A 23821-nucleotide genomic window follows, 5' to 3' on the forward strand; every position below is an offset into this window, starting at 1 on the left:
TCAATGCCCGATCTCTGAATATAAGCAGGTTTGGGCCAGGTTAGTACATGGATGGGAGACTGCCTGGGAATACCAGGTGCTTTAAATTTTTGGATATTTTTCAGGAAATATATAATAATCTTGTAAAAAAAAAAAAAAAAAAAAGAGTCAATGCCCGATCTCTGAATCTTAGCAGGTTTAGGTCTGGTTAGTACTTGGATGAGAGACCGCCAAGGAATACCAGGTGCTTTAAGCTTTTGGAATTTTTTCACTTAGTATATAATAAATTTGCCAAAAAATAGAGTCAATGCCCGATCTCTGAATATAAGCAGGTTTGGGCCAGGTTAGTACTTGGATGAGAGACCGCCTAGGAATACCAGGTGCTTTAAGCTTTTGGGGTTTCTTTCCTACTTTTATAATGTACTGGCGAGTAGATTGGCTGATCTTTAAATAGCCTTCTCTTTGCAGCAGTCTTCGCTTATGGCCATACCAGCCTGGCTATGCCCGATCTTGTCTGATCTCGTAAGCTAAGCAGGTTTGGGCCTGGTTAGTGCCTGGATGGGAGACCGCCTGGGAATACCAGGTGCTCTAAGCTTTTTTGAAATTTTTCACTTAGTATATAATAATTTTGCCAAAAAATAGAGTCAATGCCCGATCTCTGAATATAAGCAGGTTTGCGCCAGGTTAGTACATGGATGGGAGACTGCCTGGGAATACCAGGTGCTTTAAATGTTTGGATATTTTTCACGAATTATATAATAATCTTGCAACAAAAAAAAAAGAGTCAATGTCCGATCTCTGAATCTTAGTAGGTTTAGGTCTGGTTAGTACTTGGATGAGAGACCGCCAAGAAATACCAGGTGCTTTAAGCTTTTGGAATTTTTTTCACTTAGTATATAATAAATTTGGCAAAAAATAGAGTCAATGCCCGATCTCTGAATATAAGCAGGTTTGGGCCAGGTTAGTACATGGATGGGAGACTGCCTGGGAATACCAGGTGCTTTAAATTTTTGGATATTTTTCACGAATTATATAATAATCTTGCAACAAAATAAAAAAGAGTCAATGCCCGATCTCTGAATCTTAGTAGGTTTAGATCTGGTTAGTATTTGGATGAGAGACCGCCAAGGAATACCATGTGCTTTAAGCTTTTGGAATTTTTTCACTTAGTATATAATAAATTTGGCAAAAAATAGAGTCAATGCCCGATCTCTGAATATAAGCAGGTTTGGGCCAGGTTAGTAATTGGATGAGAGACCGCCTAGGAATACCAGGTGCTTTAAGCTTTTGGGGTTTCTTTCCTACTTTTATAATGTACTGGCGAGTAGATTGGCTGATCTTTAAATAGCCTTCTCTTTGCAGCAGTCTTCGCTTATGGCCATACCAGCCTGGCTATGCCCGATCTTGTCTGATCTCGTAAGCTAAGCAGGTTTGGGCCTGGTTAGTGCCTGGATGGGAGACCGCCTGGGAATACCAGGTACTCTAAGCTTTTTTGAAATTTTTCACTTAGTATATAATAATTTTGCCAAAAAATAGAGTCAATGCCCGATCTCTGAATATAAGCAGGTTTGCGCCAGGTTAGTACATGGATGGGAGACTGCCTGGGAATACCAGGTGCTTTAAATGTTTGGATATTTTTCACGAATTATATAATAATCTTGCCACAAAAAAAAAAAAGAGTCAATGCCCGATCTCTGAATCTTAGTAGGTTTAGGTCTGGTTAGTACTTGGATGAGAGACCGCCAAGGAATACCAGGTGCTTTAAGCTTTTGGAATTTTTTTCACTTAGTATATAATAAATTTGGCAAAAAATAGAGTCAATGCCCGATCTCTGAATATAAGCAGGTTTGGGCAAGGTTAGTACATGGATGGGAGACTGCCTGGGAATACCAAGTGCTTTAAATTTTTGGATATTTTTCACGAATTATATAATAATCTTGCAAAAAAAAAAAAAAAAAAAGAAGAAGTCAATGCCCGATCTCTAAATCTTAGCAGGTTAAGGTCTGGTTAGTACTTGGATGAGAGACCGCCAAGGAATACCAGGTGCTTTAAGCTTTTGGAATTTTTTCACTTAGTATATAATAAATTTGGCAAAAAATAGAGTCAATGCCCGATCTCTGAATATAAGCAGGTTTGGGCCAGGTTAGTACATGGATGGGAGACTGCCTGGGAATACCAGGTGCTTTAAGCTTTTGGAATTTTTTCACTTAGTATATAATAAATTTGGCAAAAAATAGAGTCAATGCCCGATCTCTGAATATAAGCAGGTTTGGGCCAGGTTAGTACATGGATGGGAGACTGCCTGGGAATACCAGGTGCTTTAAATTTTTGGATATTTTTCACGAATTATATAATAATCTTGCAAAAAAAAAAAAAAAAAAAAGAGTCAATGCCCGATCTCTGAATCTTAGCAGGTTTAGGTCTGGTTAGTACTTGGATGAGAGACCGCCAAGGAATACCAGGTGCTTTAAGCTTTTGGAATTTTTTCACTTAGTATATAATAAATTTGCCAAGAAATAGAGTCAATGCCCGATCTCTGAATATAAGCAGGTTTGGGCCAGGTTAGTACTTGGATGAGAGACCGCCTAGGAATACCAGGTGCTTTAAGCTTTTGGGGTTTCTTTCCTACTTTTATAATGTACTGGCGAGTAGATTGGCTGATCTTTAAATAGCCTTCTCTTTGCAGCAGTCTTCGCTTATGGCCATACCAGCCTGGCTATGCCCGATCTTGTCTGATCTCGTAAGCTAAGCAGGTTCGGGCCTGGTTAGTGCCTGGATGAGAGACCGCCTGGGAATACCAGGTACTCTAAGCTTTTTTGAAATTTTTCACTTAGTATATAATAATTTTGCCAAAAAATAGAGTCAATGCCCGATCTCTGAATATAAGCAGGTTTGCGCCAGGTTAGTACATGGATGGGAGACTGCCGGGGAATACCAGGTGCTTTAAATGTTTGGATATTTTTCATGAATTATATAATAATCTTGCAACAAAATAAAAAAGAGTCAATGCCCGATCTCTGAATCTTAGCAGGTTTAGATCTGGTTAGTACTTGGATGAGAGACCGCCAAGGAATACCAGGTGCTTTAAGCTTTTGGAATTTTTTCACTTAGTATATAATAAATTTGGCAAAAAATAGAGTCAATGCCCGATCTCTGAATATAAGCAGGTTTGGGCCAGGTTAGTAATTGGATGAGAGACCGCCTAGGAATACCAGGTGCTTTAAGCTTTTGGGGTTTCTTTCCTACTTTTATAATGTACTGGCGAGTAGATTGGCTGATCTTTAAATAGCCTTCTCTTTGCAGCAGTCTTCGCTTATGGCCATACCAGCCTGGCTATGCCCGATCTTGTCTGATCTCGGAAGCTAAGCAGGTTTGGGCCTGGTTAGTGCCTGGATGGGAGACCGCCTGGGAATACCAGGTACTGTAAGCTTTTTTGAAATTTTTCACTTAGTATATAATAATTTTGCCAAAAAAATAGAGTCAATGCCCGATCTCTGAATATAAGCAGGTTTGCGCCAGGTTAGTACATGGATGGGAGACTGCCTGGGAATATCAGGTGCTTTAAATTTTTGGATATTTTTCACGAATTATATAATAATCTTGCAAAAAAAAAAAAAAAGAAAAAAAAAGAGTCAATGCCCGATCTCTGAATCTTAGTAGGTTTAGGTCTGGTTAGTACTTGGATGAGAGACCGCCAAGGAATACCAGGTGCTTTAAGCTTTTGGAATTTTTTCACTTAGTATATAATAAATTTGGCAAAAAATAGAGTCAATTCCCGATCTCTGAATATAAGCAGGTTTGGGCCAGGTTAGTACATGGATGGGAGACTGCCTGGGAATACCAGGTGCTTTAAATTTTTGGATATTTTTCACGAATTATATAATAATCTTGCAAAAAAAAAAAAAAAAAGAAGAAGTCAATGCCCGATCTCTGAATCTTAGCAGGTTTAGGTCTGGTTAGTACTTGGATGAGAGACCGCCAAGGAATACCAGGTGCTTTAAGCTTTTGGAATTTTTTCACTTAGTATATAATAAATTTGGCAAAAAATAGAGTCAATGCCCGATCTCTGAATATAAGCAGGTTTGGGCCAGGTTAGTACATGGATGGGAGACTGCCTGGGAATACCAGGTGCTTTAAATTTTTGGATATTTTTCACGAATTATATAATAATCTTGCAAAAAAAAAAAAAAAAAGAAGAAGTCAATGCCCGATCTCTGAATCTTAGCAGGTTAAGGTCTGGTTAGTACTTGAATGATAGACCGCCAAGGAATACCAGGTGCTTTAAGCTTTTGGAATTTTTTCACTTAGTATATAATAAATTTGCCAAAAAATAGTGTCAATGCCCGATCTCTGAATATAAGCAGGTTTGGGCCAGGTTAGTACTTGGATGAGAGACCGCCTAGGAATACCAGGTGCTTTAAGCTTTTGGGGTTTCTTTCCTACTTTTATAATGTACTGGCGAGTAGATTGGCTGATCTTTAAATAGCCTTCTCTTTGCAGCAGTCTTCGCTTATGGCCATACCAGCCTGGCTATGCCCGATCTTGTCTGATCTCGTAAGCTAAGCAGGTTTGGGCCTGGTTAGTGCCTGGATGGGAGACCGCCTGGGAATACCAGGTACTCTAAGCTTTTTTGAAATTTTTCACTTAGTATATAATAATTTTGCCAAAAAATAGAGTCAATGCCCGATCTCTGAATATAAGCAGGTTTGCGCCAGGTTAGTACATGGATGGGAGACTGCCTGGGAATACCAGGTGCTTTAAATGTTTGGATATTTTTCATGAATTATATAATAATCTTGCAAAAAAAAAAAAAAGAGTCAATGCCCGATCTCTGAATCTTAGCAGGTTTAGGTCTGGTTAGTACTTGGATGAGAGACCGCCAAGGAATACCAGGTGCTTTAAGCTTTTGGAATTTTTTCACTTAGTATATAATAAATTTGGCAAAAAATAGAGTCAATGCCCGATCTCTGAATATAAGCAGGTTTGGGCCAGGTTAGTACATGGATGGGAGACTGCCTGGGAATACCAGGTGCTTTAAATTTTTGGATATTTTTCACGAATTATATAATAATCTGGCAAAAAAAAAAAAAAAAAAAGAGTCAATGCCCGATCTCTGAATCTTAGCAGGTTTAGGTCTGGTTAGTACTTGGATGAGAGACCGCCAAGGAATACCAGGTGCTTTAAGCTTTTGGAATTTTTTCACTTAGTATATAATAAATTTGGCAAAAAATAGAGTCAATGCCCGATCTCTGAATATAAGCAGGTTTGGGCCAGGTTAGTACATGGATGGGAGACTGCCTGGGAATACCAGGTGCTTTAAATTTTTGGATATTTTTCACGAATTATATAATAATCTGGCAAAAAAAAAAAAAAAAAAAGAGTCAATGCCCGATCTCTGAATCTTAGCAGGTTTAGGTCTGGTTAGTACTTGGATGAGAGACCGCCAAGGAATACCAGGTGCTTTAAGCTTTTGGAATTTTTTCACTTAGTATATAATAAATTTGGCAAAAAATAGAGTCAGTGCCCGATCTCTGAATATAAGCAGGTTTGGGCCAGGTTAGTACATGGATGGGAGACTGCCTGGGAATACCAGGTGCTTTAAATTTTTGGATATTTTTCACAAATTATATAATAATCTTGCAAAAAAAAAAAAATAGAGTCAATGCCCGATCTCTGAATCTTAGCAGGTTTAGGTCTTGTTAGTACTTGGATGAGAGACCGCCTGGGAATACCAGGTGCTTTAAGCTTTTGGGGTTTCTTTCCTACTCTTATAATGTACTGGCGAGTAGATTGGCTGGTCTTTAAATAGCCTTCTCTTTGCAGCAGTCTTTGCTTATGGCCATACCAGCCTGGCTATGCCCGATCTTGTCTGATCTCGTAAGCTAAGCAGGTTTGGGCCTGGTTAGTGCCTGGATGGGAGACCACCTGGGAATACCAGGTACTCTAAGTTTTTTGAAATTTTTCACTTAGTATATAATAATTTTGCCAAAAAATAGAGTCAATGCCCGATCTCTGAATATAAGCAGGTTTGCGCCAGGTTAGTACATGGATGGGAGACTGCCTGGGAATACCAGGTGCTTTAAATTTTTGGATATTTTTCACGAATTATATAATAATCTTGCAACAAAAAAAAAAAGAGTCAATGCCCGATCTCTGAATCTTAGCAGGTTTAGATCTGGTTAGTACTTGGATGAGAGACCGCCAAGGAATACCAGGTGCTTTAAGCTTTTGGAATTTTTTCACTTAGTATATAATAAATTTGGCAAAAAATAGAGTCAATGCCCGATCTCTGAATATAAGCAGGTTTGGGCCAGGTTAGTAATTGGATGAGAGACCGCCTAGGAATACCAGGTGCTTTAAGATTTTGGGGTTTCTTTCCTACTTTTATAATGTACTGGCGAGTAGATTGGCTGATCTTTAAATAGCCTTCTCTTTGCAGCAGTCTTCGCTTATGGCCATACCAGCCTGGCTATGCCCGATCTTGTCTGATCTCGGAAGCTAAGCAGGTTTGGGCCTGGTTAGTGCCTGGATGGGAGACCGCCTGGGAATACCAGGTACTGTAAGCTTTTTAGAAATTTTTCACTTAGTATATAATAATTTTGCCAAAAAATAGAGTCAATGCCCGATCTCTGAATATAAGCAGGTTTGCGCCAGGTTAGTACATGGATGGGAGACTGCCTGGGAATATCAGGTGCTTTAAATTTTTGGATATTTTTCACGAATTATATAATAATCTTGCAAAAAAAAAAAAAAAAAAGAGTCAATGCCCGATCTCTGAATCTTAGCAGGTTTAGGTCTGGTTAGTACTTGGATGAGAGACCGCCAAGGAATACCAGGTGCTTTAAGCTTTTGGAATTTTTTCACTTAGTATATAATAAATTTGGCAAAAAATAGAGTCAGTGCCCGATCTCTGAATATAAGCAGGTTTGGGCCAGGTTAGTACATGGATGGGAGACTGCCTGGGAATACCAGGTGCTTTAAATTTTTGGATATTTTTCACGAATTATATAATAATCTTGCAAAAAAAAAAAAAAACAGTCAATGCCTGATCTCTGAATCTTAGCAGGTTTAGGTCTGGTTAGTACTTGGATGAGAGACCGCCAAGGAATACCAGGTGCTTTAAGCTTTTGGAATTTTTTCACTTAGTATATAATAAATTTGGCAAAAAATAGAGTCAATGCCCGATCTCTGAATATAAGCAGGTTTGGGCCAGGTTAATACATGGATGGGAGACTGCCTGGGAATACCAGGTGCTTTAAATTTTTGGATATTTTTCACGAATTATATAATAATCTTGCAAAAAAAAAAAAAAAGAGTCAATGCCCGATCTCTGAATCTTAGCAGGTTTAGGTCTGGTTAGTACTTGGATGAGAGACCGCCAAGGAATACCAGGTGCTTTAAGCTTTTGGAATTTTTTCACTTAGTATATAATAAATTTGGCAAAAAATAGAGTCAATGCCCGATCTCTGAATATAAGCAGGTTTGGGCCAGGTTAGTACTTGGATGAGAGACCGCCTAGGAATACCAGGTGCTTTAAGCTTTTGGGGTTTCTTTCCTACTTTTATAATGTACTGGCGAGTAGATTGGCTGATCTTTAAATAGCCTTCTCTTTGCAGCAGTCTTCGCTTATGGCCATACCAGCCTGGCTATGCCCGATCTTGTCTGATCTCGTAAGCCAAGCAGGTTTGTGCCTGGTTAGTGCCTGGATGGGAGACCGCCTGGGAATGCCAGGTACTGTAAGCTTTTTTGAAATTTTTCACTTAGTATATAATAATTTTGCCAAAAAATAGAGTCAATGCCCGATCTCTGAATATAAGCAGGTTTGCGCCAGGTTAGTACATGGATGGGAGACTGCCTGGGAATACCAGGTGCTTTAAATGTTTGGATATTTTTCACGAATTATATAATAATCTTGCAAAAAAAAAAAAGAGTCAATGCCCGATCTCTGAATTTTAGCAGGTTTAGGTCTAGTTAGTACTTGGATGAGAGACCGCCAAGGAATACCAGGTGCTTTAAGCTTTTGAAATTTTTCACTTAGTATATAATAATTTTGCCAAAAAATAGAGTCAATGCCCGATCTCTGAATATAAGCAGGTTTGCGCCAGGTTAGTACATGGATGGGAGACTGCCTGGGAATACCAGGTGCTTTAAATGTTTGGATATTTTTCACGAATTATATAATAATCTTGCAACAAAATAAAAAAGAGTCAATGCCCGATCTCTGAATCTTAGCAGGTTTAGATCTGGTTAGTACTTGGATGAGAGACCGCCAAGGAATACCAGGTGCTTTAAGCTTTTGGAATTTTTTCACTTAGTATATAATAAATTTGGCAAAAAATAGAGTCAATGCCCGATCTCTGAATATAAGCAGGTTTGGGCCAGGTTAGTAATTGGATGAGAGACCGCCTAGGAATACCAGGTGCTTTAAGCTTTTGGGGTTTCTTTCCTACTTTTATAATGTACTGGCGAGTAGATTGGCTGATCTTTAAATAGCCTTCTCTTTGCAGCAGTCTTCGCTTATGGCCATACCAGCCTGGCTATGCCCGATCTTGTCTGATCTCGGAAGCTAAGCAGGTTTGGGCCTGGTTAGTGCCTGGATGGGAGACCGCCTGAGAATACCAGGTACTGTAAGCTTTTTTGAAATTTTTCACTTAGTATATAATAATTTTGCCAAAAAAATAGAGTCAATGCCCGATCTCTGAATATAAGCAGGTTTGCGCCAGGTTAGTACATGGATGGGAGACTGCCTGGGAATATCAGGTGCTTTAAATTTTTGGATATTTTTCACGAATTATATAATAATCTTGCAAAAAAAAAAAAAAGAAAAAAAAAGAGTCAATGCCCGATCTCTGAATCTTAGTAGGTTTAGGTCTGGTTAGTACTTGGATGAGAGACCGCCAAGGAATACCAGGTGCTTTAAGCTTTTGGAATTTTTTCACTTAGTATATAATAAATTTGGCAAAAAATAGAGTCAATTCCCGATCTCTGAATATAAGCAGGTTTGGGCCAGGTTAGTACATGGATGGGAGACTGCCTGGGAATACCAGGTGCTTTAAATTTTTTGATATTTTTCACGAATTATATAATAATCTTGCAAAAAAAAAAAAAAAAGAAGAAGTCAATGCCCGATCTCTGAATCTTAGCAGGTTAAGGTCTGGTTAGTACTTGAATGATAGACCGCCAAGGAATACCAGGTGCTTTAAGCTTTTGGAATTTTTTCACTTAGTATATAATAAATTTGCCAAAAAATAGAGTCAATGCCCGATCTCTGAATATAAGCAGGTTTGGGCCAGGTTAGTACTTGGATGAGAGACCGCCTAGGAATACCAGGTGCTTTAAGCTTTTGGGGTTTCTTTCCTACTTTTATAATGTACTGGCGAGTAGATTGGCTGATCTTTAAATAGCCTTCTCTTTGCAGAAGTCTTCGCTTATGGCCATACCAGCCTGGCTATGCCCGATCTTGTCTGATCTCGTAAGCTAAGCAGGTTTGGGCCTGGTTAGTGCCTGGATGGGAGACCGCCTGGGAATACCAGGTACTCTAAGCTTTTTTGAAATTTTTCACTTAGTATATAATAATTTTGCCAAAAAATAGAGTCAATGCCCGATCTCTGAATATAAGCAGGTTTGCGCCAGGTTAGTACATGGATGGGAGACTGCCTGGGAATACCAGGTGCTTTAAATTTTTGGATATTTTTCACGAATTATATAATAATCTTGCAAAAAAAAAAAAAAGAGTCAATGCCTGATCTCTGAATCTTAGCAGGTTTAGGTCTGGTTAGTACTTGGATGAGAGACCGCCAAGGAATACCAGGTGCTTTAAGCTTTTGGAATTTTTTCACTTAGTATATAATAAATTTGGCAAAAAATAGAGTCAATGCCCGATCTCTGAATATAAGCAGGTTTGGGCCAGGTTAATACATGGATGGGAGACTGCCTGGGAATACCAGGTGCTTTAAATTTTTGGATATTTTTCACGAATTATATAATAATCTTGCAAAAAAAAAAAAAAAAAAAAGAGTCAATGCCCGATCTCTGAATCTTAGCAGGTTTAGGTCTGGTTAGTACTTGGATGAGAGACCGCCAAGGAATACCAGGTGCTTTAAGCTTTTGGAATTTTTTCACTTAGTATATAATAAATTTGGCAAAAAATAGAGTCAATGCCCGATCTCTGAATATAAGCAGGTTTGGGCCAGGTTAGTACATGGATGGGAGACTGCCTGGGAATACCAGGTGCTTTAAATTTTTGGATATTTTTCACGAATTATATAATAATCTGGCAAAAAAAAAAAAAAAAAGAGTCAATGCCCGATCTCTGAATCTTAGCAGGTTTAGGTCTGGTTAGTACTTGGATGAGAGACCGCCAAGGAATACCAGGTGCTTTAAGCTTTTGGAATTTTTTCACTTAGTATATAATAAATTTGGCAAAAAATAGAGTCAATGCCCGATCTCTGAATATAAGCAGGTTTGGGCCAGGTTAGTACATGGATGGGAGACTGCCTGGGAATACCAGGTGCTTTAAATTTTTGGATATTTTTCACGAATTATATAATAATCTGGCAAAAAAAAAAAAAAAAAAGAGTCAATGCCCGATCTCTGAATCTTAGCAGGTTTAGGTCTGGTTAGTACTTGGATGAGAGACCGCCAAGGAATACCAGGTGCTTTAAGCTTTTGGAATTTTTTCACTTAGTATATAATAAATTTGGCAAAAAATAGAGTCAGTGCCCGATCTCTGAATATAAGCAGGTTTGGGCCAGGTTAGTACATGGATGGGAGACTGCCTGGGAATACCAGGTGCTTTAAATTTTTGGATATTTTTCACAAATTATATAATAATCTTGCAAAAAAAAAAAAAATAGAGTCAATGCCCGATCTCTGAATCTTAGCAGGTTTAGGTCTTGTTAGTACTTGGATGAGAGACCGCCTGGGAATACCAGGTGCTTTAAGCTTTTGGGGTTTCTTTCCTACTCTTATAATGTACTGGCGAGTAGATTGGCTGGTCTTTAAATAGCCTTCTCTTTGCAGCAGTCTTCGCTTATGGCCATACCAGCCTGGCTATGCCCGATCTTGTCTGATCTCGTAAGCTAAGCAGGTTTGGGCCTGGTTAGTGCCTGGATGGGAGACCACCTGGGAATACCAGGTACTCTAAGTTTTTTGAAATTTTTCACTTAGTATATAATAATTTTGCCAAAAAATAGAGTCAATGCCCGATCTCTGAATATAAGCAGGTTTGCGCCAGGTTAGTACATGGATGGGAGACTGCCTGGGAATACCAGGTGCTTTAAATGTTTGGATATTTTTCACGAATTATATAATAATCTTGCAAAAAAAAAAAGAGTCAATGCCCGATCTCTGAATCTTAGCAGGTTTAGGTCTGGTTAGTACTTGGATGAGAGACCGCCAAGGAATACCAGGTGCTTTAAGCTTTTGGAATTTTTTCACTTAGTATATAATAAATTTGGCAAAAAATAGAGTCAATGCCCGATCTCTGAATATAAGCAGGTTTGGGCCAGGTTAGTAATTGGATGAGAGACCGCCTAGGAATAGCAGGTGCTTTAAGCTTTTGGGGTTTCTTTCCTACTTTTATAATGTACTGGCGAGTAGATTGGCTGATCTTTGAATAGCCTTCTCTTTGCAGCAGTCTTCGCTTATGGCCATACCAGCCTGGCTATGCCCGATCTTGTCTGATCTCGGAAGCTAAGCAGGTTTGGGCCTGGTTAGTGCCTGGATGGGAGACCGCCTGGGAATACCAGGTACTGTAAGCTTTTTTGAAATTTTTCACTTAGTATATAATAATTTTGCCAAAAAATAGAGTCAATGCCCGATCTCTGAATATAAGCAGGTTTGCGCCAGGTTAGTACATGGATGGGAGACTGCCTGGGAATATCAGGTGCTTTAAATTTTTGGATATTTTTCACGAATTATATAATAATCTTGCAAAAAAAAAAAAAAGAGTCAATGCCCGATCTCTGAATCTTAGCAGGTTTAGGTCTGGTTAGTACTTGGATGAGAGACCGCCAAGGAATACCAGGTGCTTTAAGCTTTTGGAATTTTTTCACTTAGTATATAATAAATTTGGCAAAAAATAGAGTCAATGCCCGATCTCTGAATATAAGCAGGTTTGGGCCAGGTTAGTACATGGATGGGAGACTGCCTGGGAATACCAGGTGCTTTAAATTTTTGGATATTTTTCACGAATTATATAATAATCTGGCAAAAAAAAAAAAAAAAAAGAGTCAATGCCCGATCTCTGAATCTTAGCAGGTTTATGTCTGGTTAGTACTTGGATGAGAGACCGCCAAGGAATACCAGGTGCTTTAAGCTTTTGGAATTTTTTCACTTAGTATATAATAAATTTGGCAAAAAATAGAGTCAGTGCCCGATCTCTGAATATAAGCAGGTTTGGGCCAGGTTAGTACATGGATGGGAGACTGCCTGGGAATACCAGGTGCTTTAAATTTTTGGATATTTTTCACAAATTATATAATAATCTTGCAAAAAAAAAAAATAAATAGAGTCAATGCCCGATCTCTGAATCTTAGCAGGTTTAGGTCTGGTTAGTACTTGGATGAGAGACCGCCTAGGAATACCAGGTGCTTTAAGCTTTTGGGGTTTCTTTCCTACTTTTATAATGTACTGGCGAGTAGATTGGCTGATCTTTAAATAGCCTTCTCTTTGCAGCAGTCTTCGCTTATGGCCATACCAGCCTGGCTATGCCTGATCTTGTCTGATCTCGTAAGCTAAGCAGGTTTGGGCCTGGTTAGTGCCTGGATGGGAGACCGCCTGGGAATGCCAGGTACTGTAAGCTTTTTTGAAATTTTTCACTTAGTATATAATAATTTTGCCAAAAAATAGAGTCAATGCCCGATCTCTGAATATAAGCAGGTTTGCGCCAGGTTAGTACATGGATGGGAGACTGCCTGGGAATACCAGGTGCTTTAAATGTTTGGATATTTTTCACGAATTATATAATAATCTTGCAAAAAAAAAAAAAAAGAGTCAATGCCCGATCTCTGAATATAAGCAGGTTTGGGCCAGGTTAGTACTTGGATGAGAGACCGCCTAGGAATACCAGGTGCTTTAAGCTTTTGGGGTTTCTTTCCTACTTTTATAATGTACTGGCGAGTAGATTGGCTGATCTTTAAATAGCCTTCTCTTTGCAGCAGTCTTCGCTTATGGCCATACCAGCCTGGCTATGCCCGATCTTTTCTGATCTCGTAAGCCAAGCAGGTTTGTGCCTGGTTAGTGCCTGGATGGGAGACCGCCTGGGAATGCCAGGTACTGTAAGCTTTTTTGAAATTTTTCACTTAGTATATAATAATTTTGCCAAAAAATAGAGTCAATGCCCGATCTCTGAATATAAGCAGGTTTGCGCCAGGTTAGTACATGGATGGGAGACTGCCTGGGAATACCAGGTGCTTTAAATGTTTGGATATTTTTCACGAATTATATAATAATCTTGCAAAAAAAAAAAAGAGTCAATGCCCGATCTCTGAATTTTAGCAGGTTTAGGTCTAGTTAGTACTTGGATGAGAGACCGCCAAGGAATACCAGGTGCTTTAAGCTTTTGAAATTTTTCACTTAGTATATAATAATTTTGCCAAAAAATAGAGTCAATGCCCGATCTCTGAATATAAGCAGGTTTGCGCCAGGTTAGTACATGGATGGGAGACTGCCTGGGAATACCAGGTGCTTTAAATGTTTGGATATTTTTCACGAATTATATAATAATCTTGCAAAAAAAAAAAGAGTCAATGCCCGATCTCTGAATCTTAGCAGGTTTAGGTCTGGTTAGTACTTGGATGAGAGACCGCCAAGGAATACCAGGTGCTTTAAGCTTTTGGAATTTTTTCACTTAGTATATAATAAATTTGGCAAAAAATAGAGTCAATGCCCGATCTCTGAATATAAGCAGGTTTGGGCCAGGTTAGTAATTGGATGAGAGACCGCCTAGGAATAGCAGGTGCTTTAAGCTTTTGGGGTTTCTTTCCTACTTTTATAATGTACTGGCGAGTAGATTGGCTGATCTTTGAATAGCCTTCTCTTTGCAGCAGTCTTCGCTTATGGCCATACCAGCCTGGCTATGCCCGATCTTGTCTGATCTCGGAAGCTAAGCAGGTTTGGGCCTGGTTAGTGCCTGGATGGGAGACCGCCTGGGAATACCAGGTACTGTAAGCTTTTTTGAAATTTTTCACTTAGTATATAATAATTTTGCCAAAAAATAGAGTCAATGCCCGATCTCTGAATATAAGCAGGTTTGCGCCAGGTTAGTACATGGATGGGAGACTGCCTGGGAATATCAGGTGCTTTAAATTTTTGGATATTTTTCACGAATTATATAATAATCTTGCAAAAAAAAAAAAAAAGAGTCAATGCCCGATCTCTGAATCTTAGCAGGTTTAGGTCTGGTTAGTACTTGGATGAGAGACCGCCAAGGAATACCAGGTGCTTTAAGCTTTTGGAATTTTTTCACTTAGTATATAATAAATTTGGCAAAAAATAGAGTCAATGCCCGATCTCTGAATATAAGCAGGTTTGGGCCAGGTTAGTACATGGATGGGAGACTGCCTGGGAATACCAGGTGCTTTAAATTTTTGGATATTTTTCACGAATTATATAATAATCTGGCAAAAAAAAAAAAAAAAAAGAGTCAATGCCCGATCTCTGAATCTTAGCAGGTTTATGTCTGGTTAGTACTTGGATGAGAGACCGCCAAGGAATACCAGGTGCTTTAAGCTTTTGGAATTTTTTCACTTAGTATATAATAAATTTGGCAAAAAATAGAGTCAGTGCCCGATCTCTGAATATAAGCAGGTTTGGGCCAGGTTAGTACATGGATGGGAGACTGCCTGGGAATACCAGGTGCTTTAAATTTTTGGATATTTTTCACAAATTATATAATAATCTTGCAAAAAAAATAAATAAATAGAGTCAATGCCCGATCTCTGAATCTTAGCAGGTTTAGGTCTGGTTAGTACTTGGATGAGAGACCGCCTAGGAATACCAGGTGCTTTAAGCTTTTGGGGTTTCTTTCCTACTTTTATAATGTACTGGCGAGTAGATTGGCTGATCTTTAAATAGCCTTCTCTTTGCAGCAGTCTTCGCTTATGGCCATACCAGCCTGGCTATGCCTGATCTTGTCTGATCTCGTAAGCTAAGCAGGTTTGGGCCTGGTTAGTGCCTGGATGGGAGACCGCCTGGGAATGCCAGGTACTGTAAGCTTTTTTGAAATTTTTCACTTAGTATATAATAATTTTGCCAAAAAATAGAGTCAATGCCCGATCTCTGAATATAAGCAGGTTTGCGCCAGGTTAGTACATGGATGGGAGACTGCCTGGGAATACCAGGTGCTTTAAATGTTTGGATATTTTTCACGAATTATATAATAATCTTGCAAAAAAAAAAAAAAAGAGTCAATGCCCGATCTCTGAATCTTAGCAGGTTTAGGTCTGGTTAGTACTTGGATGAGAGACCGCCAAGGAATACCAGGTGCTTTAAGCTTTTTTGAAATTTTTCACTTAGTATATAATAATTTTGCCAAAAAATAGAGTCAATGCCCGATCTCTGAATATAAGCAGGTTTGCGCCAGGTTAGTACATGGATGGGAGACTGCCTGGGAATACCAGGTGCTTTAAATGTTTGGATATTTTTCATGAATTATATAATAATCTTGCAAAAAAAAAAAAAAAAAAAAAAAGAGTCAATGCCCGATCTCTGAATCTTAGCAGGTTTGGGCCAGGTTAGTACATGGATGGGAGACTGCCTGGGAATACCAGGTGCTTTAAATTTTTGGATATTTTTCACAAATTATATAATAATCTTGCAAAAAAAAAAAAAATAGAGTCAATGCCCGATCTCTGAATCTTAGCAGGTTTAGGTCTTGTTAGTACTTGGATGAGAGACCGCCTGGGAATACCAGGTGCTTTAAGCTTTTGGGGTTTCTTTCCTACTCTTATAATGTACTGGCGAGTAGATTGGCTGATCTTTAAATAGCCTTCTCTTTGCAGCAGTCTTCGCTTATGGCCATACCAGCCTGGCTATGCCCGATCTTGTCTGATCTCGTAAGCTAAGCAGGTTTGGGCCTGGTTAGTGCCTGGATGGGAGACCGCCTGGGAATACCAGGTACTCTAAGTTTTTTGAAATTTTTCACTTAGTATATAATAATTTTGCCAAAAAATAGAGTCAATGCCCGATCTCTGAATATAAGCAGGTTTGCGCCAGGTTAGTACATGGATGGGAGACTGCCTGGGAATACCAGGTGCTTTAAATGTTTGGATATTTTTCACGAATTATATAATAATCTTGCAACAAAAAAAAAAAAGAGTCAATGCCCGATCTCTGAATCTTAGCAGGTTTAGATCTGGTTAGTACTTGGATGAGAGACCGCCAAGGAATACCAGGTGCTTTAAGCTTTTGGAATTTTTTCACTTAGTATATAATAAATTTGGCAAAAAATAGAGTCAATGCCCGATCTCTGAATATAAGCAGGTTTGGGCCAGGTTAGTAATTGGATGAGAGACCGCCTAGGAATACCAGGTGCTTTAAGATTTTGGGGTTTCTTTCCTACTTTTATAATGTACTGGCGAGTAGATTGGCTGATCTTTAAATAGCCTTCTCTTTGCAGCAGTCTTCGCTTATGGCCATACCAGCCTGGCTATGCCCGATCTTGTCTGATCTCGGAAGCTAAGCAGGTTTGGGCCTGGTTAGTGCCTGGATGGGAGACCGCCTGGGAATACCAGGTACTGTAAGCTTTTTTGAAATTTTTCACTTAGTATATAATAATTTTGCCAAAAAATAGAGTCAATGCCCGATCTCTGAATATAAGCAGGTTTGCGCCAGGTTAGTACATGGATGGGAGACTGCCTGGGAATATCAGGTGCTTTAAATTTTTGGATATTTTTCACGAATTATATAATAATCTTGCAAAAAAAAAAAAAAAAAAAGAGTCAATGCCCGATCTCTGAATCTTAGCAGGTTTAGGTCTGGTTAGTACTTGGATGAGAGACCGCCAAGGAATACCAGGTGCTTTAAGCTTTTGGAATTTTTTCACTTAGTATATAATAAATTTGGCAAAAAATAGAGTCAGTGCCCGATCTCTGAATCTTAGCAGGTTTAGGTCTTGTTAGTACTTGGATGAGAGACTGCCTGGGAATACCAGGTGCTTTAAGCTTTTGGGGTTTCTTTCCTACTCTTATAATGTACTGGCGAGTAGATTGGCTGATCTTTAAATAGCCTTCTCTTTGCAGCAGTCTTCGCTTATGGCCATACCAGCCTGGCTATGCCCGATCTTGTCTGATCTCGTAAGCTAAGCAGGTTTGGGCCTGGTTAGTGCCTGGATGGGAGACCGCCTGGGAATACCAGGTACTCTAAGTTTTTTGAAATTTTTCACTTAGTATATAATAATTTTGCCAAAAAATAGAGTCAATGCCCGATCTCTGAATATAAGCAGGTTTGCGCCAGGTTAGTACATGGATGGGAGACTGCCTGGGAATACCAGGTGCTTTAAATGTTTGGATATTTTTCACGAATTATATAATAATCTTGCAACAAAAAAAAAAAAGAGTCAATGCCCGATCTCTGAATCTTAGCAGGTTTAGATCTGGTTAGTACTTGGATGAGAGACCGCCAAGGAATACCAGGTGCTTTAAGCTTTTGGAATTTTTTCACTTAGTATATAATAAATTTGGCAAAAAATAGAGTCAATGCACGATCTCTGAATATAAGCAGGTTTGGGCCAGGTTAGTACATGGATGGGAGACTGCCTGGGAATACCAGGTGCTTTAAGCTTTTGGAATTTTTTCACTTAGTATATAATAAATTTGGCAAAAAATAGAGTCAATGCCCGATCTCTGAATATAAGCAGGTTTGGGCCAGGTTAGTACATGGATGGGAGACTGCCTGGGAATACCAGGTGCTTTAAATTTTTGGATATTTTTCACGAATTATATAATAATCTTGCAAAAAAAAAAAAAAAAAAAAAGAGTCAATGCCCGATCTCTGAATCTTAGCAGGTTTAGGTCTGGTTAGTACTTGGATGAGAGACCGCCAAGGAATACCAGGTGCTTTAAGCTTTTGGAATTTTTTCACTTAGTATATAATAAATTTGCCAAGAAATAGAGTCAATGCCCGATCTCTGAATATAAGCAGGTTTGGGCCAGGTTAGTACTTGGATGAGAGACCGCCTAGGAATACCAGGTGCTTTAAGCTTTTGGGGTTTCTTTCCTACTTTTATAATGTACTGGCGAGTAGATTGGCTGATCTTTAAATAGCCTTCTCTTTGCAGCAGTCTTCGCTTATGGCCATACCAGCCTGGCTATGCCCGATCTTGTCTGATCTCGTAAGCTAAGCAGGTTCGGGCCTGGTTAGTGCCTGGATGAGAGACCGCCTGGGAATACCAGGTACTCTAAGCTTTTTTGAAATTTTTCACTTAGTATATAATAATTTTGCCAAAAAATAGAGTCAATGCCCGATCTCTGAATATAAGCAGGTTTGCGCCAGGTTAGTACATGGATGGGAGACTGCCGGGGAATACCAGGTGCTTTAAATGTTTGGATATTTTTCATGAATTATATAATAATCTTGCAACAAAATAAAAAAGAGTCAATGCCCGATCTCTGAATCTTAGCAGGTTTAGATCTGGTTAGTACTTGGATGAGAGACCGCCAAGGAATACCAGGTGCTTTAAGCTTTTGGAATTTTTTCACTTAGTATATAATAAATTTGGCAAAAAATAGAGTCAATGCCCGATCTCTGAATATAAGCAGGTTTGGGCCAGGTTAGTAATTGGATGAGAGACCGCCTAGGAATACCAGGTGCTTTAAGCTTTTGGGGTTTCTTTCCTACTTTTATAATGTACTGGCGAGTAGATTGGCTGATCTTTAAATAGCCTTCTCTTTGCAGCAGTCTTCGCTTATGGCCATACCAGCCTGGCTATGCCCGATCTTGTCTGATCTCGGAAGCTAAGCAGGTTTGGGCCTGGTTAGTGCCTGGATGGGAGACCGCCTGGGAATACCAGGTACTGTAAGCTTTTTTGAAATTTTTCACTTAGTATATAATAATTTTGCCAAAAAAATAGAGTCAATGCCCGATCTCTGAATATAAGCAGGTTTGCGCCAGGTTAGTACATGGATGGGAGACTGCCTGGGAATATCAGGTGCTTTAAATTTTTGGATATTTTTCACGAATTATATAATAATCTTGCAAAAAAAAAAAAAAAAGAAAAAAAAAGAGTCAATGCCCGATCTCTGAATCTTAGTAGGTTTAGGTCTGGTTAGTACTTGGATGAGAGACCGCCAAGGAATACCAGGTGCTTTAAGCTTTTGGAATTTTTTCACTTAGTATATAATAAATTTGGCAAAAAATAGAGTCAATTCCCGATCTCTGAATATAAGCAGGTTTGGGCCAGGTTAGTACATGGATGGGAGACTGCCTGGGAATACCAGGTGCTTGAAATTTTTGGATATTTTTCACGAATTATATAATAATCTTGCAAAAAAAAAAAAAAAAAAAAAAAAAAAAAAGAGTCAATGCCCGATCTCTGAATCTTAGCAGGTTTAGGTCTGGTTAGTACTTGGATGAGAGACCGCCAAGGAATACCAGGTGCTTTAAGCTTTTGGAATTTTTTCACTTAGTATATAATAAATTTGGCAAAAAATAGAGTCAATGCCCGATCTCTGAATATAAGCAGGTTTGGGCCAGGTTAGTACATGGATGGGAGACTGCCTGGGAATACCAGGTGCTTTAAATTTTTGGATATTTTTCACGAATTATATAATAATCTTGCAAAAAAAAAAAAAAAAGAAGAAGTCAATGCCCGATCTCTGAATCTTAGCAGGTTAAGGTCTGGTTAGTACTTGAATGATAGACCGCCAAGGAATACCAGGTGCTTTAAGCTTTTGGAATTTTTTCACTTAGTATATAATAAATTTGCCAAAAAATAGTGTCAATGCCCGATCTCTGAATATAAGCAGGTTTGGGCCAGGTTAGTACTTGGATGAGAGACCGCCTAGGAATACCAGGTGCTTTAAGCTTTTGGGGTTTCTTTCCTACTTTTATAATGTACTGGCGAGTAGATTGGCTGATCTTTAAATAGCCTTCTCTTTGCAGCAGTCTTCGCTTATGGCCATACCAGCCTGGCTATGCCCGATCTTGTCTGATCTCGTAAGCTAAGCAGGTTTGGGCCTGGTTAGTGCCTGGATGGGAGACCGCCTGGGAATACCAGGTACTCTAAGCTTTTTTGAAATTTTTCACTTAGTATATAATAATTTTGCCAAAAAATAGAGTCAATGCCCGATCTCTGAATATAAGCAGGTTTGCGCCAGGTTAGTACATGGATGGGAGACTGCCTGGGAATACCAGGTGCTTTAAATGTTTGGATATTTTTCATGAATTATATAATAATCTTGCAAAAAAAAAAAAAAGAGTCAATGCCCGATCTCTGAATCTTAGCAGGTTTAGGTCTGGTTAGTACTTGGATGAGAGACCGCCAAGGAATACCAGGTGCTTTAAGCTTTTGGAATTTTTTCACTTAGTATATAATAAATTTGGCAAAAAATAGAGTCAATGCCCGATCTCTGAATATAAGCAGGTTTGGGCCAGGTTAGTACATGGATGGGAGACTGCCTGGGAATACCAGGTGCTTTAAATTTTTGGATATTTTTCACGAATTATATAATAATCTGGCAAAAAAAAAAAAAAAAAAGAGTCAATGCCCGATCTCTGAATCTTAGCAGGTTTAGGTCTGGTTAGTACTTGGATGAGAGACCGCCAAGGAATACCAGGTGCTTTAAGCTTTTGGAATTTTTTCACTTAGTATATAATAAATTTGGCAAAAAATAGAGTCAATGCCCGATCTCTGAATATAAGCAGGTTTGGGCCAGGTTAGTACATGGATGGGAGACTGCCTGGGAATACCAGGTGCTTTAAATTTTTGGATATTTTTCACGAATTATATAATAATCTGGCAAAAAAAAAAAAAAAAAGAGTCAATGCCCGATCTCTGAATCTTAGCAGGTTTAGGTCTGGTTAGTACTTGGATGAGAGACCGCCAAGGAATACCAGGTGCTTTAAGCTTTTGGAATTTTTTCACTTAGTATATAATAAATTTGGCAAAAAATAGAGTCAGTGCCCGATCTCTGAATATAAGCAGGTTTGGGCCAGGTTAGTACATGGATGGGAGACTGCCTGGGAATACCAGGTGCTTTAAATTTTTGGATATTTTTCACAAATTATATAATAATCTTGCAAAAAAAAAAAATAGAGTCAATGCCCGATCTCTGAATCTTAGCAGGTTTAGGTCTTGTTAGTACTTGGATGAGAGACCGCCTGGGAATACCAGGTGCTTTAAGCTTTTGGGGTTTCTTTCCTACTCTTATAATGTACTGGCGAGTAGATTGGCTGGTCTTTAAATAGCCTTCTCTTTGCAGCAGTCTTCGCTTATGGCCATACCAGCCTGGCTATGCCCGATCTTGTCTGATCTCGTAAGCTAAGCAGGTTTGGGCCTGGTTAGTGCCTGGATGGGAGACCACCTGGGAATACCAGGTACTCCAAGTTTTTTGAAATTTTTCACTTAGTATATAATAATTTTGCCAAAAAATAGAGTCAATGCCCGATCTCTGAATATAAGCAGGTTTGCGCCAGGTTAGTACATGGATGGGAGACTGCCTGGGAATACCAGGTGCTTTAAATTTTTGGATATTTTTCACGAATTATATAATAATCTTGCAACAAAAAAAAAAAGAGTCAATGCCCGATCTCTGAATCTTAGCAGGTTTAGATCTGGTTAGTACTTGGATGAGAGACCGCCAAGGAATACCAGGTGCTTTAAGCTTTTGGAATTTTTTCACTTAGTATATAATAAATTTGGCAAAAAATAGAGTCAATGCCCGATCTCTGAATATAAGCAGGTTTGGGCCAGGTTAGTAATTGGATGAGAGACCGCCTAGGAATACCAGGTGCTTTAAGATTTTGGGGTTTCTTTCCTACTTTTATAATGTACTGGCGAGTAGATTGGCTGATCTTTAAATAGCCTTCTCTTTGCAGCAGTCTTCGCTTATGGCCATACCAGCCTGGCTATGCCCGATCTTGTCTGATCTCGGAAGCTAAGCAGGTTTGGGCCTGGTTAGTGCCTGGATGGGAGACCGCCTGGGAATACCAGGTACTGTAAGCTTTTTAGAAATTTTTCACTTAGTATATAATAATTTTGCCAAAAAATAGAGTCAATGCCCGATCTCTGAATATAAGCAGGTTTGCGCCAGGTTAGTACATGGATGGGAGACTGCCTGGGAATATCAGGTGCTTTAAATTTTTGGATATTTTTCACGAATTATATAATAATCTTGCAAAAAAAAAAAAAAAAAGAGTCAATGCCCGATCTCTGAATCTTAGCAGGTTTAGGTCTGGTTAGTACTTGGATGAGAGACCGCCAAGGAATACCAGGTGCTTTAAGCTTTTGGAATTTTTTCACTTAGTATATAATAAATTTGGCAAAAAATAGAGTCAGTGCCCGATCTCTGAATATAAGCAGGTTTGGGCCAGGTTAGTACATGGATGGGAGACTGCCTGGGAATACCAGGTGCTTTAAATTTTTGGATATTTTTCACGAATTATATAATAATCTTGCAAAAAAAAAAAAAAACAGTCAATGCCTGATCTCTGAATCTTAGCAGGTTTAGGTCTGGTTAGTACTTGGATGAGAGACCGCCAAGGAATACCAGGTGCTTTAAGCTTTTGGAATTTTTTCACTTAGTATATAATAAATTTGGCAAAAAATAGAGTCAATGCCCGATCTCTGAATATAAGCAGGTTTGGGCCAGGTTAATACATGGATGGGAGACTGCCTGGGAATACCAGGTGCTTTAAATTTTTGGATATTTTTCACGAATTATATAATAATCTTGCAAAAAAAAGAAAAAAGAGTCAATGCCCGATCTCTGAATCTTAGCAGGTTTAGGTCTGGTTAGTACTTGGATGAGAGACCGCCAAGGAATACCAGGTGCTTTAAGCTTTTGGAATTTTTTCACTTAGTATATAATAAATTTGGCAAAAAATAGAGTCAATGCCCGATCTCTGAATATAAGCAGGTTTGGGCCAGGTTAGTACTTGGATGAGAGACCGCCTAGGAATACCAGGTGCTTTAAGCTTTTGGGGTTTCTTTCCTACTTTTATAATGTACTGGCGAGTAGATTGGCTGATCTTTAAATAGCCTTCTCTTTGCAGCAGTCTTCGCTTATGGCCATACCAGCCTGGCTATGCCCGATCTTGTCTGATCTCGTAAGCCAAGCAGGTTTGTGCCTGGTTAGTGCCTGGATGGGAGACCGCCTGGGAATGCCAGGTACTGTAAGCTTTTTTGAAATTTTTCACTTAGTATATAATAATTTTGCCAAAAAATAGAGTCAATGCCCGATCTCTGAATATAAGCAGGTTTGCGCCAGGTTAGTACATGGATGGGAGACTGCCTGGGAATACCAGGTGCTTTAAATGTTTGGATATTTTTCACGAATTATATAATAATCTTGCAAAAAAAAAAAAGAGTCAATGCCCGATCTCTGAATTTTAGCAGGTTTAGGTCTAGTTAGTACTTGGATGAGAGACCGCCAAGGAATACCAGGTGCTTTAAGCTTTTGAAATTTTTCACTTAGTATATAATAATTTTGCCAAAAAATAGAGTCAATGCCCGATCTCTGAATATAAGCAGGTTTGCGCCAGGTTAGTACATGGATGGGAGACTGCCTGGGAATACCAGGTGCTTTAAATGTTTGGATATTTTTCACGAATTATATAATAATCTTGCAACAAAATAAAAAAGAGTCAATGCCCGATCTCTGAATCTTAGCAGGTTTAGATC

At 39.0% G+C, this 23821-nt stretch overlaps 7 non-coding genes and 18 pseudogenes across 7 annotated transcripts; all 25 read left to right on the forward strand.

The window, feature by feature from the left end:
• The first annotated feature begins 455 nt into the window (after positions 1-455).
• LOC127936135 (uncharacterized) lies at positions 456-574 on the forward strand (annotated as a pseudogene).
• Positions 575-1349: 775 nt separating this feature from the next.
• On the forward strand, positions 1350-1468 carry LOC127936587 (uncharacterized; annotated as a pseudogene).
• Positions 1469-2673: 1205 nt separating this feature from the next.
• On the forward strand, positions 2674-2792 carry LOC127937509 (uncharacterized; annotated as a pseudogene).
• A 498-nt stretch (positions 2793-3290) lies between these two features.
• On the forward strand, positions 3291-3409 carry LOC127937745 (5S ribosomal RNA). The gene has a single exon (XR_008148526.1). It is a non-coding gene; the product is annotated as a 5S ribosomal RNA (ribosomal RNA).
• Positions 3410-4487: 1078 nt separating this feature from the next.
• On the forward strand, positions 4488-4606 carry LOC127936588 (uncharacterized; annotated as a pseudogene).
• Positions 4607-5810: 1204 nt separating this feature from the next.
• LOC127936892 (uncharacterized) lies at positions 5811-5929 on the forward strand (annotated as a pseudogene).
• A 497-nt stretch (positions 5930-6426) lies between these two features.
• Positions 6427-6545, forward strand: LOC127937746 (5S ribosomal RNA). The gene has a single exon (XR_008148527.1). It is a non-coding gene; the product is annotated as a 5S ribosomal RNA (ribosomal RNA).
• A 1058-nt stretch (positions 6546-7603) lies between these two features.
• On the forward strand, positions 7604-7722 carry LOC127937469 (uncharacterized; annotated as a pseudogene).
• A 772-nt stretch (positions 7723-8494) lies between these two features.
• On the forward strand, positions 8495-8613 carry LOC127937839 (uncharacterized; annotated as a pseudogene).
• A 792-nt stretch (positions 8614-9405) lies between these two features.
• On the forward strand, positions 9406-9524 carry LOC127936589 (uncharacterized; annotated as a pseudogene).
• A 1485-nt stretch (positions 9525-11009) lies between these two features.
• Positions 11010-11128, forward strand: LOC127936894 (uncharacterized; annotated as a pseudogene).
• A 494-nt stretch (positions 11129-11622) lies between these two features.
• On the forward strand, positions 11623-11741 carry LOC127937747 (5S ribosomal RNA). Its single transcript, XR_008148528.1, has one exon. It is a non-coding gene; the product is annotated as a 5S ribosomal RNA (ribosomal RNA).
• Positions 11742-12665: 924 nt separating this feature from the next.
• On the forward strand, positions 12666-12784 carry LOC127936758 (uncharacterized; annotated as a pseudogene).
• Positions 12785-13147: 363 nt separating this feature from the next.
• Positions 13148-13266, forward strand: LOC127937576 (uncharacterized; annotated as a pseudogene).
• A 769-nt stretch (positions 13267-14035) lies between these two features.
• On the forward strand, positions 14036-14154 carry LOC127937748 (5S ribosomal RNA). The gene has a single exon (XR_008148529.1). It is a non-coding gene; the product is annotated as a 5S ribosomal RNA (ribosomal RNA).
• A 925-nt stretch (positions 14155-15079) lies between these two features.
• LOC127936759 (uncharacterized) lies at positions 15080-15198 on the forward strand (annotated as a pseudogene).
• A 793-nt stretch (positions 15199-15991) lies between these two features.
• Positions 15992-16110, forward strand: LOC127937031 (uncharacterized; annotated as a pseudogene).
• Positions 16111-16608: 498 nt separating this feature from the next.
• On the forward strand, positions 16609-16727 carry LOC127937749 (5S ribosomal RNA). The gene has a single exon (XR_008148530.1). It is a non-coding gene; the product is annotated as a 5S ribosomal RNA (ribosomal RNA).
• A 503-nt stretch (positions 16728-17230) lies between these two features.
• LOC127937032 (uncharacterized) lies at positions 17231-17349 on the forward strand (annotated as a pseudogene).
• Positions 17350-18267: 918 nt separating this feature from the next.
• On the forward strand, positions 18268-18386 carry LOC127937510 (uncharacterized; annotated as a pseudogene).
• A 498-nt stretch (positions 18387-18884) lies between these two features.
• Positions 18885-19003, forward strand: LOC127937750 (5S ribosomal RNA). The gene has a single exon (XR_008148531.1). It is a non-coding gene; the product is annotated as a 5S ribosomal RNA (ribosomal RNA).
• A 1087-nt stretch (positions 19004-20090) lies between these two features.
• LOC127936591 (uncharacterized) lies at positions 20091-20209 on the forward strand (annotated as a pseudogene).
• Positions 20210-21409: 1200 nt separating this feature from the next.
• Positions 21410-21528, forward strand: LOC127937485 (uncharacterized; annotated as a pseudogene).
• Positions 21529-22025: 497 nt separating this feature from the next.
• LOC127937751 (5S ribosomal RNA) lies at positions 22026-22144 on the forward strand. Its single transcript, XR_008148532.1, has one exon. It is a non-coding gene; the product is annotated as a 5S ribosomal RNA (ribosomal RNA).
• Positions 22145-23201: 1057 nt separating this feature from the next.
• LOC127937470 (uncharacterized) lies at positions 23202-23320 on the forward strand (annotated as a pseudogene).
• Positions 23321-23821: the final 501 nt, after the last annotated feature.

The sequence above is a fragment of the Carassius gibelio genome, chromosome A19 (genome assembly GCF_023724105.1).
Source record: "Carassius gibelio isolate Cgi1373 ecotype wild population from Czech Republic chromosome A19, carGib1.2-hapl.c, whole genome shotgun sequence".
Lineage (NCBI taxonomy): Eukaryota > Metazoa > Chordata > Actinopteri > Cypriniformes > Cyprinidae > Carassius > Carassius gibelio.